The following is a 17518-nucleotide window of genomic DNA, read 5'->3' on the forward strand; positions in this document are numbered from 1 at the left end:
AGGCTCCTGTCAGATTGAGTTACTCTAAATGAAATGGGAAACCATTGGATTTTTTTGAGCAGAGTAAGGTGATTTCGCTTCTATTTTAAAATAATTGCTCCATCAGCTATCCTGAGACTAGACTGCAGTGAGCCGCAGGACACCAGGTGAGAGGCTCCTGCGGTCCGCAAGGTGATGGTGGACCAGGTCACCATCCAACGGGGTGGCTGCTCTGAGGCAAGTGGTTGCAGTCCTGATTTACGCTGAAGGTAGAGAGAACAGGATGTACTCACAGCTTGGATATCAAATTAAACTCCTTAAGTCTGTGGGCCTGAATAACTTGAATGGTGGAATTAGCATGAACTGACATGGGGGAAGAGTGTTGGAGGAGTCTGTTTCAGGATTGTTGTGGGGCAGAAGGTCAGCAGTTTTGTTGCAGATGTGCTGAGTCTGAGGGAACTACATGTAATCCCATAGCACATGTGCATTGTGCTTAAAGTTATACAAAGTAAATGAAAATAAGCTATGGTATGGTCCAATATGAGAAATACATGCATTTTACATATGGAATTGTTTTAAAGATACACTTGAGCCCGCAACCTGGGCATGTGCCCTGACTGGGAATTGAACCAGTACCCGCTGGGTGTACAGGATGAAGCCCAACCAACTGAGCCACACTGGCCAGGGCATCAGCGGCTCATTTTAGACCCCTAAAATCCATCCTCAAAAGTCTTACTAATGATCTTTTTAAAACTCAGACATGACTGTGCCCCTCACTGCTAAGTCCCTTTCAATGCTTCTCATAGCCTTCAGGGTAAAGATGATTCTTCTAGTTGCTGGGAGAGATCCTCTCCTTAGACTTAAGCCCCAGGCAGTTATTTTTAGTTTTTACTGGCTACCATTCACAGTAAGAGAAAGGGGCAAAGGCTGGGCCCCCTTGCTACACCTTAAATCATGAAGTTAGCCACTGAGAACTCTTTATTGCTACCTTGGTTCGTTTTATGAAGAAAAATAGTGATCTTGAGACCTGCTACGTATGATCATACAGCTCTTTAGTCCAATCAGTAATTATCTATTGAATCCTGTTCGTGAATGTAACAAATGCGACTGGACTTATTCTTTCTGAATCTCAGTCTGATGCCCTTTTCATTTAAATAATTCCCGAGTTTACTGTGGGTTATAAATGTTATTGAAATGTATTAGCAAGTAGAGCGTAGGAACTGGAAATTTCTGTCTTTTTTGGACTCTGCCAGCATTTCTATAAATCTGTTTTGACAGGAAATTGGTGAAGGAGGCCTGTCGTCAGCATTGGCTTTCGGTAGGATCTGGGTCTCCCTTGGGAGACCTCACCATCAGGAGGGGTTCCCACATGAATGGGGTTATTTTATATTTTCTTTGTTTCAGTTGTGTGAACTCTGCAGTTATTCATCTGACATCTTTGTAGTCATAAACCCAGGTTTCATTTTCTACCGCATAGCATCGACTTGCATTTTTCATTATATTTTGCATAGAGGTCACTGCACTGTTATGATGAGAAAGGAATGCTGCTTGAAATTCAAAGCATTGCTTCTGTCAAGTTAGAAAAAGTTCTCCCCGGAGACAAGAGTTTTTGCCAGCAGGGTTCTGTAGCTTGTGGGGTGTAACTAGGAAAAGGTGCATAAAAATGTGAAGCTCGTGAAGGAAAGAATAGGTTGTTTAGCCTGTGTGTGAAATTCCAGACTTCCTTTTCATGCTCTCATAAGAAATATTTCAGGTTTCGTACATTTGTACAAATGGTTGCTCTGTGTATTCTTCCCGAAGGTATTAAAAATATGATGACTTCTGTAGAATGTAAATACGATGATGTCTAGAGGTCGTTTTTAAAATTTAAACACCTGCACTCTTTCACAGTTAAATATTTATTGAACAGAACTTGTGTAAGTTATGTAAGCTGGTGGTGAGCCCCGGAGTAGACCCTAGACTGTGATGCCTTCGTACACAGATGTGGAGGACACGGGCCAGGAGCAGCACCCATGCCATAAGTGTCCTCTGGGACAGCTTCTTCAGAGGTTCCCCCTTCCCCTGGAACTGAGCCTCTGGAATGAATAACTGGTGCATATACATTTTTTTCTTTTTTTTTAAAGTAGCTTTTTCTGCGACACTATACACTCAAGGTTGTGTTGTTGGGACCTGCCCGGAAAAGCTCATAAGGGAAGTGGATCAGGAGAGTACAAATTGGACCACTTTGTGCGACAAGATGACTGCTGTGTTGCTCTGTGTCCCTAGAGTCAGGCTGGTGGCTTTCTCAGGAACACAGGAGAAGTGTATCTACTTGATCATTGACTCTGGGTCCTCCGCTTTTTATTTTTATTTTTTTATTCTACTCAATGATTCCCTTTTGAGATCTTGCCTGACTTGGTATTAATTATAAACCTGCTTTCTGAGCAGATGAGTTGTAGAAGCTGGCTCTGATCGCATACCATTGTTCATTTATCGGAGTTATTTTGCTTATAGCATTAAGGTGCTAACATAAGAAAGGTCCTGGAGGAAGATCCAGTGTCATTGGAATGAAATCATGTGCATAAGGTGATAAAAGAAGATGGAGGTGGGTCATATATGTATATTGAAGGGATAGTCCACACTGTGGTGAATGCCTAAGGAGTAGGAAGGAAGGAAAAATGGAAGAATGGATCACTGTCATCAGCATCTGCTTCAGGATGGGGCTCTTTTTGTTTTGCACTTTAGTGCTTGGACATGTAGTAGGGTCTCTGTATATGTTTTTTAAAGCAGTCAAAGATGAAGTAACTGTCAAATGAGATGCTGAGAATAAGCTCTAAGAATACAGAGAAAGCCAAATGGGACAGATGACAAACTATGATGTTTTAAAAACCAATGAAGGCCGGCCAGTATGGTTCAGTGGTTGATCATAGATCCATGAACTGAGAGGTCACTAGTTCGATTCCCAGTCAGGGCACATGCCCAGGTTTCAGCTTGATCCCCGGTAGGTGGTGTTCAGGAGGCAGCCAATCAATGTTTCTCTCTAATTAATGTTTCTATCTTTCTATCCCTCTCCCTTTCTCTGTCTCTAAAATAAAAACAACAAAACAAAACAAAACAACACCAATGAAAACAAACAATTGATTGTTAATTGAAATGCCTTTAATAAAAACAACAACAACGTAGTATTCTTTAAAATCAAACCTTCTGTTTTAACCTTGAAAATATAGAACTTTATATATACCCCTTGTTTAGACTAAACTCTCTTTTATTTTAATTGGAAACTTGTATTGGATAAACTCCACACTATTTGGTTATTTAAATAATCATATGCTAGTTTTTTTACTAATTAAAAAAAAAAGAATAACTGAAACATCTTGTTGAATATTTCCCTATCCAATGTAGTATTAATATTTAGTATTATTAATGAGTCATACACTAGAATCTGTGAGCATTAATTAAAGACTTATCATGTAAATGTTCTTGAATTAAAGAGCTAATTGATTAAAAGTTGAAAATATTCAAATAGGAACCTGCTGAGAAAATGTTTTATTGGAAAATTAAAGATTTGGGAGCAAGAAACTGTGAATACCTTTCAGGTATGAATGAGGGGTGAAATAATCATTAAGACTTATATGGCATGTCTTACTTCTATGCAGACCTCAAACAGCTAAGTTACTACTTAACTAAGAACAGACATGATTACATGGGTTATATAATCTTATGTGACCAGAATAAGTTTTCCCAAATGAAATTCTGTTTGCTATTTTCTTGCTTATGACTCCTTGTTTACAAGACTAACCCAAAACTTTCCTTGCCCACAAGACCCTTCATAGATGCCCATGATCTTCAGCCTTAATCCCAAGCCTCATTTTCCAACTGTCCTGTTTCCTTCTCCCCCAACTTTCCCAGATCTGCTGTAGGGAACTACCTAAACCCCCCAAAAGATGTTCTACTATTTCCTGCTCTTTGTTATACCCACACTGCTCTTTCTGTCTAAAAATAACCTTGCTAACATTATGATGCACTAAAAATAGAACTTGAAAAATATTTAATGGCTTCTTTTGATATTATACCATATGTATTAAAGTAATAAACAATTGAAATATTTATTCTCCAGCAAGCAAAGAGTAAGAGTATAGAAATGACCCATTCATGCATTTATTCAACAAATATTTATTGAGCACCTGCCATTTGTAGGCACTAGTCAAGTGTGTTAATGGCAGTGCCATTTATTGAAATGGAGATTATTTTCGGGAATGGGGACACAGCATGGGGAGGGTATGGAATCAGGAATTTGGTTTTGGACTTGTTAAATTTGAGATTCATATTTGATATATGAAAGGAATTGTCATAAATGTAGTGGGATACAGTGGTGCCTCGCATAACGAACGCCTCGCACAGCGAACTTTGGACAGGTTTTTCATGAAACCATCTGCCAAAAAGCAGAAAATGGATGAAGATGTGCAAGATTCGGTAGACTCTATTTAGTCTGTCTTAAAATTAAAAAAAATGTGTGTGTTTTTTTTTTAAAAATTATGTTTTTAGATGTATCTAAATAAAAATATGTCATCTTAGCAAATTTTTTTTAATGTCATCTTAGCATATTTTATGCTACAGAACGAATTATTTTTTTTAACATGTATTGTTATGGGAAAACACGTTTCACATAACGAACTTTTTGCATAACAAGCTTGCTCCTGGAACGAATTAAGTTCGTTGTGTGAGGCACCACTGTATATGAATCTGGAGATAAGGGAAAGGTTGGGGGAAACCCTCAGTTTATTGATGACATTTAATAAGATCTCCTAAGGAAAGAGTGTAGACAGAGATGAAAAGAGGTCCAAGGTCCTAGTCTTCGGAGGCCTCTATCTTTAGATTTTGGGAAGAAGAGAAACCTCCAGTAGGAGACTGAGAAGACAGAGGCAGTAAGGTAGGAAGAAAACTAGCTGTGGAGCCCAAGTGAGGAAAAGAGTTTCAGAATGGAGGAGGTGATCAATGGTGATCAATGCTGAGTGGTCCAGGTGAGGTCTGGAAACTGCACGCTGGAATTGGCATTGTGAAGGCCATTGCTGACCGTGGTGGAGTGGGGAGGACAGAGGCCTGATTCAAATGAGTTGACGAATTGCCCTGGCTGTTATGACTCAGTTGGTTGAATGTCATCCTGTGCACAGAGAGGTTGCTGGTTCAATACTCAGTCAGGGCACATGATCAGGTAGTGGGCTCGGCCCACAATAGGGGGCCTGCAGGAGGCAGGTGATTGATATTATGCTCTCACGTCAATGTTTCTCTCTTCTGTCTTTCTCTCTGTCTAAAAAAGTCAATAAACTATTCTTAAAAATAAAAATAGAATAAAAGGATTTGAAGAATGAAAGGCAGTGTTTGCTATTGGTCTCAAAAAATCATTGCTAAAATCAATACGTAGTAATCATTTCATAATACATACATATATCAAGTCATTATATTGTAAATTTAAAACGAATACTGTATTATATGCTAATTATAACACAGTACTTTGCCTCCCCCCTCTTCCCTTAACCCCCCAAAATGAGGAGAGGCAGTGGAAGCAATTGGGATAAACTATGTTTTGAGGAGTTTTGTCATAAAGGGAACCATAGCGGCGAAGCTATCGTTGGCAGGGTTGAGGGATCAAGGGAGCTTTAAGGTGGAAGGTAGCTCTGGGAATGCTGACAGTGTCATCCCCCACTCTCTTTTTGGTTAGACAGGAAGATGTGCTGAGCCTAAAGCAGTCCTTGGCGCTAATATTTACAGTCCCTATGAACAGGAGAAAATTGTCATCGAAAGATATAGAGCTTTGTACATTCTCTATGGTGTTAAAAATCTTTTCATAAAGTATCAGATTTTAGTGCATTTACAATGTGCTTTTTTTTTCTTTTAATTTCTCAGATGTTAGTGTCTTTGAACTGATAGAAAGCTGAATTGCATTGTGTGATATTTTCTAAAATCCTAGAAGTAATTTCAGAATAAAAATTCTAGAGAAAGCTTCTGTGTCTGAGAAAAATGGGTGACAGTTACAGCATTCTAATTTTTAGACTACCTAAATGAAATCAAAAGAATCAAACATGTTTCCAATAAAAAGAAGTGTTGCATGGACATGTCAATTGTTAGAAAAATTGAAAAGTGCTTAAATACTTGAAGAAAAATAGCTGGTACATGCTACTTGATGTTCGTTCTTATAGGTGGGGCTGTGTTAGTTTTAACTTAAAATTAATTATACACACACATATATGGTTACCAGGCCTGGCCAGTGTAGCTCAGTTGGTTGGGTGTCATCCTGGGCAGGAGGCTTCCAGTCTATGTTTTGCTCTCACATTTCTCTCTCTCTCTCTCTCTCTCTCTCTCTCTCTCTCTCAGTCAATAAAATATCTCTTTTTAAGAAGTGGCTGAATTTCATGGAATGGTGCAAAGGCAAAGTGCAATGGCAATAGAAATAGAAATATAGATATGGAAGAAGAATCAAATTAATAGGAACTGATCGACTTAAGGAATGACTGAGAAAATGAGCCTGACAGCCCATGGCTGACGCAGAAGGAAGTGTCCAGGCTGATTAGAAGCAAGAGAACCAAGTCCAGTATCAGTCCTCGTGCAGAAGTATGAGCCCCAGGATAAAGGGGTGTTTGTGGAGCCTCATGGCTCAGTGTGCCCAGTCACCTCTAAATATACAATACGCTTATCTCTGGGGTGTAAAAGCCTTTGATTTACTGAGTATGTACTGCTCTAAACAGTTTGTGTGCCATTTAGCGTCACAGCAACCCTCTAAAATATATGAACTATTATTGTTATTATTACAGGAGTGGGCAAAAGCAGGTGTAGAGTTGTAACACCAATAAATAATACACTAATTAAAAAAAACTATAATACAGAAATAAACTGTGTTTCACGTTTGCCCACCCCTTTATTTTTTATTCTCTTAAGTTGGATAGCTTGCCCAAGGCCCAGACTGGGAACCCAGGTTTGTCTAATCCTTGAGCTCATGTTTTTCTGCATCCAGCTGTTCTGCAATTGAACTTACGTTGAAGTTTGCACTTCTGTGTACTTTTGTTTATATGGTTTCACCCATGATGTTTTTCCTTTTCTCCTTTTCAAACCCGTTTCATCCCTTTGAGTTCTGAGTTAAAGAATCTTGGGGGGTGGTGAGGAACTATCTGAACCAAGGTGGATCTGTGCCAGGTTGTGGTCCTTGCAGTCAGGTGGCCTGGCCGGTGCTGTAGCTGCTACATGCCCACAGTTACTACATGGCCATGATGGGCTCGTTCAGGAAGCAGGAATTAGTTTTTATGTGGACTTTTGTGTGTGTACTGATCTTCCTTGAATGATTAGGTGAAACAATGACTATTGAGGGAATCTAGTGCTTCAGAGGAGGATTCAGAAAACTAAGCTATTCATTTGGCCTTTGTTTTGTGATAAGTCAAACCTCATCTTTCCTAAATTAGAATCAGCATTGGGGAGAGGAAGGAGAGGGAAAAATATCCTCCAAGTGCCCCATGACTAGCTCTTGCAACAATCCCCAGAGCTCAGTTTTCCTTAAGGAATATGGAAAAGGAGTTTGGTTGTCTGCATCCAGGATAAATAGTAGGAAGAAACACATCTTTGAACCATATGGGCAGGCAGTGTACTTGGAGTCCCTGGAGTCCATCCAAACAATCTTCCACCAGAAAAGAACCATTGTTCGCGAGGGTTCAAATCACGGAAATTGTTCAACTCTTCTAAGCTGGGCTCCCATGATATTACAAAAGTTCTTTGTTGAATTATCAAATTATATCCAGACTCAGATAACAGTTCTTGCACTGAGAGTAATCATTGCGAGTCTTTGGATATACATCCTCCCAACAACTTACCTATTGAATTCTTTGTGACTCTAGTGTTCAGAATTTGATCACCTAAAGTGAAAATCTTCCAGTTTTGCTTGATCCATCATTTCAAGGCCTTCCTCCTTCCGAACTCCTATAGTATTTTCATTTATTTCTTCCATGGCAGTTATTTCTTGTATTATATTTATTTGTGTAAGTATCCTTAAGAACATCAGTTGTGTCTCATTCATCTTTATACCCCCTATAATACTTAATACAAAGGATAATAAAGGGTTGGCATACGAATAGAACATCACAAAAATCCTTTAGTAATGAAATACAGAAATGTAGTTTACTTTATAATAACTCCTTTTTTTACATATTCCAGAAGTTCCTCGTGTATCTTTGTGGCTTTTTCCAATATTCATTTCTTTAATTTTTAATAACTCTCTTTCCTTCATGACCAGAAGGCTTTAAAGCTCAGAGTGGGTGCAACAAACTGATTTTCCTTTCATATCCCGATTACATTTCTTAGCTACTTATGGGTGGTGATTTTCACCAATACTTTATAAAGGGGGTCGGTAAGGCTAAGTCAGTTTATTTCTCTTCAGGTCCTATGCCCAGAATTTGAATACATGCTACCACAGCAACTTGGATGCCTGGTTAAATGAATTGGTCCAAGAATTCAGGCTTCTGACAGGTACAGATAACTGATTAATAGGTAATTCTTTGTGACTTAGGACTGTTACACAAGTTCCCATGTAAGTTATAACAACAAATTTAAAAATTTTAATATGTGATAATTTAGTGTAAGTTCATTGTAATGTCATTGTGTATCATGGCTGTGTGAGGTAGCTTTGTAAAAACCTTTGGCTGCTATTACACCTGTCCTTTCCTGCCATCATGTAAGTCAATGTCAGCCTTAAATCCCCTTTTCCTAGAGTTTAAAGGGTGTCGGTAAAGCTAAGTCAGTGCATTTCCCTTTAGGTCCTGTGCCTAGAATTTGAGTACACCTTCCCACACTTACTACGGGGACTTAGCTCCCATTCTAGCATTAGCACCTCACAGTAGCTCCATGTCCTTTTGTACATGTATTTCCATGAGTACTAGCCCGCTTGGTTACAGGAACTGAAAACCAACCTGAAGTAGCTAAAGAGAAAGTGGGATTTTTTTTTGGGGGGGGGGGGGGGGAGGATAGTGTGGCAGGATGGAAACAAAGGCTGAGCAACCGCACTTGAGAGAGCCAGGCAGCCAGGCAGTGCTGAGAGCTCAGCCGCCGGGACCAGGGACCCCATGCTTTCAGTGCTGCAGTTTCAGGATTCCAGCCCAGCTTCTCTTTAGGGCTAGAGACACTGACTCTGGTGGCTTCTAAGCTGATGCTTTCCCTGCTTTGCCACCATCAGGGCTGGAAGGATGGGGTGCAACTCAGTTCTTGTTGGAAAAGTCCCAGAAACGTCTGGCTAAGGTGGATCCTCTGTCTGGTCCTGGGCAGGGTGCAGCCTCCCTAGACTACTGCAGTGGGTGCTGCTGGGGGAGGAACCGTTCCAAGAAGCTGTCTTTCTAGTCACCTCTCAGGAAGACCGTTCCACAGGGAGTGGCAGAAAGACTCAAGGACACTTGTGTGCTGCTGTTGTCCCTGCGTTCCTGGAAGCCAAAGGCGGTAGGAGTAAGTCAGAGCACTTCAGCGCTGTCAGCATCCCTCGCGCATTTCTGCAGTGAGCCTCATTCTCCTGTGTACCAGGAGGCGGGGCTGGTGATCTGATCATCTGAGGATTTCCCGTTAGATGAATGGTTACCTTGGTTTGCTTTCTGGTCTTTGAGAGTGATGTACACGTAGTTTTAGGACGATCTAAATTAAAAGCAGTATTAGCTTGAAAAGGCAAATACTAAGACATTGGCCACATAAAAGTTAATTAAACTACATTAGAGCACATATATATATAGGTTGCTCCATATACACACTTTAACAGTTGATGGCTCAATTTTGAAAATGAAATAAACACTGCCTTTATAATTATTCAAAGTCCATATATACATTTTGGGGGGACACCCTATATTTTTTAAATCCACATCTGAGGACATGCTTAGAGAAAGGAAGGGGGTGGGGAGGGAGGGAAGGAGGATGAGGGAGGGAGGGAGGGAGAATTAAGAGAGAGTAACATTGACCAATGACCCCACCCCCACCCCACCCTTGGCCCCATAGGTACCCTCGGTGGGATCGAACCCATATCCCAGGTATATGCCCCTACTAGGAATCAAACCTGCAACCTTTCAGTGCATGGGGCAATACTCCAACCAGCTGAGCCTCTCCGGCAGGGCCATATTTTAACTTTAGTAGTGAGTTAGTTATCTTTTCATTATTGTGATTATTTTCTGTTGAATGTACAGTGTTGTTACTCGTTCTTTCCCATGGTCCTGCTTTCTGTTTTATTTCTTAGGTGTACAGAGGAAAAAGGAAGCACATTATTTAATGGATCGTTTTCATTTTAATATTTTAAAATATATACTACATCAGTGGGAGGGAACTTCTAGATTTAAAAATGTCCCATGTAGCCCTGGCTGTTATCTCAGTTGGTAATATGCCAAGGTTGTGGGTTTGATCCCGGTTAGGGCACATACACCAGGTAACGGTGAATGAATGCATAAACAAATGGAACAACACATTGATGTTTCTCTCTCTCTGAAAAAAAAAAACAGTTAATAAAAAAAAAAAGTCAAATGCAATTTGAAATGATTTGTCATTTGTCTATTTGGCAGGAAGCTTTCTTCCTTCGTTTTTTTTTCTTTTCTGGTTTTCTAAGTGAAATTTTACAAAGCTAGAATAAGTTCCTAAAAGCAATAAAGCCGACTCATAACCCTGAACTAGAAAAAAAACAACCCTTTCTCCTCATTTGATAGTTAACTCAAAGACTTTGCAAAGTTTTAAAAAACAAGCCTTAGCTCCTTAAGAAGCTTTTGAGCCGAAACCGGTTTGGCTCAGTAGATAGAGCGTTGGCCTGCAGACTGAAAGGTCCCAGGTTCGATTCTGATCAAGGGCATGTACCTTGGTTGCGGGCACATCCCCAGTGGGGGATGTGCAGGAGGCAGCTGATTGATGTTTCTCTTTCATTGATGTTTCTAACTCTCTATCCCTCTCCCTTCCTCTCTGTAAAAAATCAATAAAATATATTGGAAAAAAAAAAAAAGAAGCTTTTGGATAATCATGGATTTTGTTGGCTCTCTCCTTCCTGGCATCCTGACACCAGGAAAAGAGAAAATCCTCATGTCTTGTTCTCTCTGTCTTTTGCCCTTTTTTCTTGTCTTACCATTTAATGCACATTTCTCAGATCATGTTAACACTACACATTGGGAACGCTCTGATAATGTTCTCTGGAGAATGTGGCCATAACACAATCACTTCTGCATCTGGGACTTCCGCTTGATTGCACACCTGGGACATGGCACCACATGGAAAATCCAGTTGTGTTTTTGCTGGGGCGGGAATGGGAAAACTGTGCCGAACATGCCTCGGCATTTTATATGTCACCTGAATAAATAGTAACTACATAAATGTATATGTGTGTGTATATAGAAACCAATCATGTCATGCATGTTTTAATGCAAATACAAGCCTTGTGTGAAAAGGATTAGAAATTTAATGGTGGAAAGCAAACGCTGAGATGTAGGCTTCGGGGTCACTGGAAACACTGTGTATGGGAATGTGGGGAGGAAAATGGTTCCCTGCAGAGGAGTAGGCTTAAATCTTGGGGAGAGGAGTCTGATTTCAGATTTTTGAAATGTAGGCAAAAAAAAAAAAAAAAAAGGGCCTGCCTTTTTATTATTATAATCTGCATCTAACTGTGTTATTAGGTTCATGAATCTCAACCTTCTGTGTTGCTTTCTACTAACATAATGTGAAGTTCCCTATTATAGCTCTGTCTTTGGACTTTTAATTTCCAGCCTGGAGGAAGTTCACCACTGAACTTTTTCACCTGTATGTATTTTCTGCAGCGCACAGCCAGGATGCATCCCTAGGCCAGAAGCAAAAATAGAGCCTCTGCCCTATGTGAGCCCCCGGTGGCGCAGTGGGGAAGGGGCATGAAGACAGTGTGACCTGTGTGGTGTGTTGGTAGGAGTGGCTTGTTTTTATCAGTGTTCTGGATGCATTAGGATTTTGAATGGTCTTCTCTCAACCTTATTTTCCCCATAAGCCCTCTTGTTTTTAGGGTGCAGTTTAGCAGAATGCAGTGTTTTCCAGGAATAAGTGTGTTGGGTTGTGTGTGTTTGCTTATACGATTTGTGTAATTTCCCCCTCCAAAATCCAGAAAACTACTCAAAGTTGTGTAATATTAAGAAGAAAATCCTAAAGTTTCCATGAAATGCTGTGAATGACATCTGGATATTTTTGGTATTGTGGTTAAGTAATGGCTTTTAAACATTTAATTTAAACTCCTTCAGAGTGTCTTGAGAAAGTATTTTAAATAACTTTCATAATGTTTTGAGAAAATATTTTAAGTAACTAAGATTTCTTTGAATATATAAGAGTATAAGCAATGGCTGGCATGCATGGAGAAGAATTAAATTAAAAATTTTTAAGGTTCATAAAAAACATTAGGGTTTAGGTTTTTGAAAACATCATGAACATTTTAAAATAGATTGTATCCTGAACATTTCACCGTAACAACTTACAATGGAAAGAAACTGCTAAGGTTACATGGAATTACAACAATTTGAAACTCAAACTCTTTTGGGGAAATTTTTTCTTTACTCATAACTTTTCAAAATAAAATATTTTTTTCCTTAAAAGCTTAAAGGTTTAGTGAAGTTAATTCATAAATAGGCGACTTGCATTAGATTTATATGCATAGTCTTTATTCTTACCTCCCTCCTAATTTTTAAAACCGTTTCTTAATGTTTCTTTTTCCTTTTTCAGTTACAGTCTTTCTCTACTCCTTTCTTCGATGACTTCTTTTTTTCCAGGTGTGTTTTTTTTTGGGGGGAGGTATTGGGAGAGTACCTGTCTGTAGTTCCTACTTAAAGAAGTGAAGGTCAGACATATGGCAGCTCCATTTGTCTGAGATACCTCCACACAGGTTTGATAGGAAACAAGTTTCTGCTCAAATAAGAAGAACCACGGAGCCTGCAGGGCACAGCTTGTGGTCGGTGGGTGTCTCAGCCAGTGCTTCTCCACTTAGGAGGCAGTTCCTAGGCCTGCTTTGAGATCATCTATTCACTCAGCCCTCTGTTCATACAGTTTTCTAATAAGCCTGTTTGTCTAGTTGCCCAGTGTGGGGATGGCTGCAGAAGCTCGTGGCAAGACTGAGAAGCATGTGGCGGGTTAGAAGGAGGCACATTGGGAGCTAGTAGAAGGAAAACCTAATGACAAAGAGAGAATAACCATACAACGAAGCAGAGAAACACAGATGCCAGTTATTGAGATCAGGGCCAGTGGCCCTGTATCCTCTCCATTAACCCCCGATGGGTGCCAGTATGTTCATGATTGACTTCATCATCAACTGAAGATCAGGTTATGTTTATTACAATCTATTTAAAAAGCCAGGGAATTAAAAAAAACAAAATCACACATAAAGGCAGCCACTTCAAGAAATTAATTTTCATTTTTCTGCAAAAATGTCTGAAGCAGATGTCAGGTTTTGGCATTTTTGTCAGCCGATTTCTTTCCAGCTGTTTCCTTTCTATCCACTGAGATGCTGTTTGCACAAAAGACTTTTTGTCGCTTCTCTTTAAAGAGAGACCCGTTATTGTTAACCTCTGCTATGGTTCTTTTATGGTGTGCTTTCAGATACATGTCAGAGACCCCTAAGAAAGATATTCTTCATAGCAGTAGACGGAATCCTGTGTGACACGAACACAATGACTACCTTCCTGTGTCTGTGCCTTCCAGCCTCTGTACTCTTGCCGTGTGACCACACTTCTTGTTTGTTGTGTACATTTGTTGACATTGACGTTTGCCCATGCATTTCTCAAGCTCCCTTTCCATTTCCACTCTACAGGAGTTAAGGAATTAATTTGAACTACTGTCATCAGCAGCTCCTTCTAGTATCTATGTGTTCAACAAGTACAGGGGCTGGGGAAACACAGAACAAATCGAATGAGTAGAAGTCTGTGCTCTTGAGCAGTTTCCATTCTAGTTGGTGGGGGGGGGGGGAGGGGAGAAAAACAGATAAATAAAAGTCAGTGGGATAGTGAAGCCAAACTAATGCAACACCACAGGGAAGGGAGGAGCAACAACAGAAGAGGACTTTAAGATGGAGATTCCTGAGCTCCAACTGAGTAATGGGATGGAGTTGGCTGGAAAGAACGTTCTTGGCAGACAGAGCAGCAAAGACCAAGATTCCTGAGGCAGGAATCAGGTTTGGGAAAAATGTGTCCATTGTGTCCGAAGCCTGGTGTGGTGGACGCTGTGGGCTCCCTGCTCAGGGGGCTCCCATCCCAGATGGAAGCCCTCGCGCTCCAGGCCTCAGGGAACACCGCCAGGCCCGGGGCTGGCCCTCTTGCTGCAGTGGGACCAGCATTGGGCACATCTGTTTCACCTGCGGCCACATTCTTCCTCAGCTCTTCCCCATCCTCCTGTCCTTCTCCTCACCCCTTTTCTCTGAGAGCATGTCCTCAATAAATTAAGTGAACAAGAATCCTGGCCCAGCTCTATTTCTCAGTACTTGGTGGACACGTAGATATTAGAAGTAGCTGCTGACAACAGTAATTCAAATTAGTTCCTTGAAACCCTGACACAAGTGAACTTTTGATCCTTTTTCTGGGCTCTAGAGCCTTAGGTGCCTACCCAGCGTGTCCACTTGACTATTCTGAAGATACCTACAACTCCACATGTTTGAAAATTGAATTCATGAGTGTTCCTTTTTCAAGCTTTCGTTCTTCCCGTGTCCACTCCTTTAGTTTGTGACCCCACCTTCCACCTAATCATACTAAGAATTCAGAGTCATGCTTGGATTTTCCCTTTCCATTAGACCTCATGTCCATTCACTCAACAAGTCACCATCCTCAATGTCTCTCACTTCCTTTGTCCCTCCATCTCCACTTTTACTGCTTTTAGGTCAGGGTCTTGACAGAACTGTTGTTTAGTCTCATAAGTGGCCTCTTCACCTCCCCTCCTTCACTCCTCCAATCTATTTCTGCACCATTACTCCCTGTAAAATGAAAGGTCCCTTCCAGCCACCTTCTGCTTATAGTCCTTTAGTGATTTCCTATTGGAGTAAATGGCAGCTTCCTGTAGGATAAAGTGGCTCATTTCTTAGCAGGGTACAGTGCCTTTTTGCTCCGGTGTCAGCCACCTTTCCCTTAGCCTTCCCAGCTGCCACCTCTGTGTGTACTGCTCTGGTTTCAGGCTCTGGTCTGCTAGTCCTGTTGTGCTGTTTCTTAGTTGCCCATTTCTCCTGGGCAGTGCCCAAAGCCTCAGCTATGCTGCCTCCTTCCTGAAGTCTTCTGTGAGCCACCCAAGGAACATTATTTGTGTCCAACAAAAATGCTCTGAAAACACTCATTTCAGGGTATTGTGATCACTTGCTTTATTTTTAAAGCACTCCTTGGGTTCCTGGAACGCAGAGAACATGGATGTTCACATTGCCGGGCACATCAGAACATGCTTTTTGAACGAATAAATGGGAAAATAAAGGAGAAACTTCATTGTGTTATGTTTTCTGGCTTTTATATAGGACAGGTCAGTGATTACAAATGCTGTGCATGCTCTTGCTCACCAACTCCAGGAAAGAAGGTATAGAACTACTTAGATGAAGTGACTGAAGATAACACTTCCGTTGTGGAGTTTTCCTAGGGAATATTGACTGATTGGGGAGGGGAGATTATCAAAGCCCTAAAATATGGACTCAGGGAAAGTCACTAATTTGTTAACTATTTATTTAATATTTGCTTGGTGCCTAGCATTGTGTTATGGGCTTTGGCGGAATAAAACAAAATGAAGTTGATGCTGTTCATTCTACAAAGGCCCCAAAATGGGAAAAATGCCAATAGTCCAAGAGAGTTTTATGAGGTAGCATGTGACTAAATCCTACATGATTCAAGTAAGAAGTGCTGTTGGTTCTGGAAAAGGAGTCTTTGTAGGCTGGAGGGTTGAGCAATCTTAAACAAAACCTCAGAATTCGGAAAGACTCATTGAAAGGAAGTTTGCTTGGAAGAAATGGTGTTCATATAACTTAACAGTTTCCAGATATCAAGGAGATAGCTCTCTCCCTTGGCTTTGGTGCAGAAGGGCGGACATCATGTTTGTGTTTGAAGGGGAACTTCCCGTAAGATTTGGAGTGAGCTTTTGTGTTGCAGAAAAAATAAAGTTCAGTGTCTTCACAGTGTCCTTTGGAAAAATGAAGGTGAAATGGCTTGCAAACGGGGGTAGGAAAGATAATTCCTTTAAACCCATTAGGATGTGAAGGATAATGTTTTTTCCCTGAGCTTTTTTTTACATTAAAAAAATTTAAATTTTAGCCGAAACCAGTTTGGCTCAGTGGATAGAGCGTCAGCCCGCGAACTGAAAAGTCCCAGGTTCCATTCTGGTCAAGGGCATGTACCTTGGTTGCTGTCGCATCCCCAGTGGGGGGTGTATAGGAGGCAGCTGGTCAATGTTTCTCTCTCATCAATGTTTCTAACTCTCTGTCTCTCTCCCTTCCTCTCTGTAAAAAATCAATAAAATATATTTAAAAAAATTGAATTTTAGAGAGAGAGGAAGGGAATTTGAGAGAAAGAGATGAGAGAGAGGGAGAGGGAGAGAGAGATAGGCATCAATTGGTTGCTTCCCAAATGTGCCCTGACCCAAGATTTAGGAATGTGTCCTGACTGGGAATTGAACCCACCACATTCTGGTATACAAGGCGTTGCTCCACCCAACTGAGCCACACCAGCCAGGGCTTCCCTGAGCTTTCTGATTTTTAAGTGTATGCCCAGTCCTGGGAGCTATGGGCATATTGGCCACTCATCACTCACACAATAGCTGTCTATTATTATACTTTAATTTCTTAATTTAATATTTTTAATTGACTGAATATCTATGAGGTCATATTTCATGCCTGGCTTTACAAAATATTTTCTGCCTAACATATTTCTCAATTGTTTCCTTGTATCTTAATCTAATGTATGCATTCCCCCTTTTTGGTTCTGTTTTCTGAGAGGAAATACTTTAAATGAGAAGGAATTGTAGATCAACCACTTTCCTGTAGGGGTCGCTATGTGAGTTGCAGTTTGGCATTCTTCCTTGCCACCCAGCACCATGTGGCATGACTTGACATAATTAGCCTGAGGCTAGTGAGATCTGGTTTGTGTTGGCATTTTACTTTTGAGAATGGTATGCGCCTAACCCCACTAAGAATTCTGCAGGCTCATCACTGTATTTTATCATTTTAGTCCATAAATGCCACTTGTGTTTTTTTTTTTTTTTTTTTTTTTTTTCTAAAACCTCACATATTTGGTGCATTATTTCTTTAGAGTTCTCAATTATGCCCCGTTTGTCTATGACAAATACATGCACATACATCTTGCTGGCTTTTGCAGCATGAATGATGGTAGCCCAAACTTGGCTTCTCTAGGACCTCGGATTATTGTTTAATGGGGTTGTCACTCAAGATACTGGCTTCCTCCAGTGCTTTTAAAAAATTGAATTGAGCATGATGAGGTGCATCCCTTTGATTAAATGTTTTTCCTCCCATGCAATCACCATTAGCTGTTTGGCTCTGATTCTGTCTTCTTTTGAAGCAGCCCTGCATTGCAAATCAATATCATTCTGGCGAGAC

At 40.6% G+C, this 17518-nt stretch overlaps 1 protein-coding gene across 1 annotated transcript in view; it reads left to right on the forward strand.

Moving 5' to 3' along the window:
* The window catches only part of CDK14 (cyclin dependent kinase 14), a 487128-nt gene that overhangs the window by 87474 nt on the left and 382136 nt on the right, over nt 1-17518 (forward strand). The gene's annotated exons all lie outside the window — the stretch shown is intronic.

Source organism: Pipistrellus hanaki, assembly GCF_964339955.1.
Source record: "Pipistrellus hanaki genome assembly, chromosome: 10".
Taxonomy (NCBI): Eukaryota; Metazoa; Chordata; class Mammalia; order Chiroptera; family Vespertilionidae; genus Pipistrellus; species Pipistrellus hanaki.